The sequence below is a fragment of the Eriocheir sinensis genome, chromosome 64, assembly GCF_024679095.1.
Source record: "Eriocheir sinensis breed Jianghai 21 chromosome 64, ASM2467909v1, whole genome shotgun sequence".
Taxonomy (NCBI): Eukaryota; Metazoa; Arthropoda; class Malacostraca; order Decapoda; family Varunidae; genus Eriocheir; species Eriocheir sinensis.
In genome coordinates this window covers 8,581,157-8,582,976 of record NC_066572.1, presented here as the reverse complement: position 1 = coordinate 8,582,976, position 1,820 = coordinate 8,581,157, and positions in this window count along the sequence as shown.

Genomic DNA, 1,820 nt, shown 5'->3' with positions numbered 1-1,820 from the left:
ATAATCGCCATATAAATTAAGATCAAGAATGCCGAACATGTGGCCATTATGATTTCTTGTTTTGTTCTTATGCCTCCGACTGTGAGTTGTGCACATTTACATTTGAAAGTAATGTATTACTAACTGCAAGGTCTACATATATGCCTACCTGTACTCAGGAAAAGAAGTTTCTAATAATTTCCTGCCTGACAACTTGACCAGGAATCTGTCTGTTGTTTCTCACAGGCTGAACTGGTACTTCTTCTGCAGCGATCCACTCAGTAGTTGTACAGGAGCATACAAGAAGTCGCAATCTTCGTAGTCTTCTTGGGGTCATACTGCAAACTTCCTCCTGACTTATGTAGGCACCTGCACCTTGACTTGAGGATCCCAAAGGTCCGTTCGACAACGCATCTTGTCCTGCGAGGGCTTGTTGTATCGTTCCTCCCAGGTGTTGTCGGGCGTGCAACTGGGGTCATCAGGAATGGCTCCAGAGGATATGCACTGTCTCCTGTGAAGTTGAAAATTCATTAATCCATTATTTATCATTATGAAATGCATGAAAACTATCTTAAAAATTCTATTATATCTATTGCTGTGGTTGACATCTTTATCTCATGACTGGCCTTTTCACAAAGTACCTGAGTTACTTTATCAATGGCCCTTGATTGGTCCATTCCAACACCGTTTCCAATAACACCTTGAAAGCTGCCACTCGCAAAAACCTTAGTGTAGCCAGAACCTGGGTGTGTGTTGGGAGTGCATGTGCCCTCCTGGTTCTCCTTTCCAGGTGGGGGCGCAACTCATCAGAGCCTGATTATTTCCTGACGGGGAAATCTATACACCTGCACCAGGTGTTCATCACTGACATGTAGTGGGTCGAGTGTATCCCGATATCTCCTTTCCCTGCACAGTCTGTGATTGAAAATATATGCCGCAACAAGCTCCATCTGTGAAACACAGAAATAACTATATTACTAGAGAGGACTAGAACATACGGTAATTATTTAAGACACATAATTGTAACCTAATTAAATGGCCCTTAAAAGGAAAAGAAATATCAATGTTGCTGTTATCTGAAAATAAATTGAGGACGTAAAGCAAATAACAATAATAATAAAGAAAAACATGTTTAAAAAATATGAGTACAGCTACTCGAGCCAAAGCCTTCTTGGCTACACCTAAATCTCCACAATTAATGCACAAACCATGCATGGGTGACATTTATGTGACCCCTGCCACGTTGAAATAAAGCTATACACATGTATGGAGGCTATTACAGCTTCATGGGATAAGAAATACTAATCCAAGCCACCTGAGCCAAAGCCTTCTTGGCTACACCTAAATCTCCACAACTAATGCACAAACCATGCATGAGTGACCTTTAAGTGACCCCTGACACGTTGAAATAAAGCTATACACATGTATGAAGGCTATTACAGGTGCATGGGATAAGAAATACTAATCCAAGCCACCCGAGCCAAAGCCTTGTGGCTACACCTAAATCTCCACAACTAATGCACATCATGCGTGAAAGGCGTTCCTGTGAACCTTGCCACGTTGAAATAAAGCTATACACATGTATGGAGGCTATAAGAGCTTCATGAGATTAAAAAAATATTGAAGTATGCCACCCAAGCCACCGCCTAAATCGGCTACACTTAAATCTCCACAACTAACCCACACATCATGCGTAAAAGGCGTTCCTGTGACTCTTGCCACCTTAATGTAAAGCTATACGTAAGTAGGAGTGCAAACACGTACCTTATATTGTGTATAGAGGTGGAGATGTGGATGAGGCGGAAACACTCCTTTAATGGCGACGGGTTAGGACGGAACTG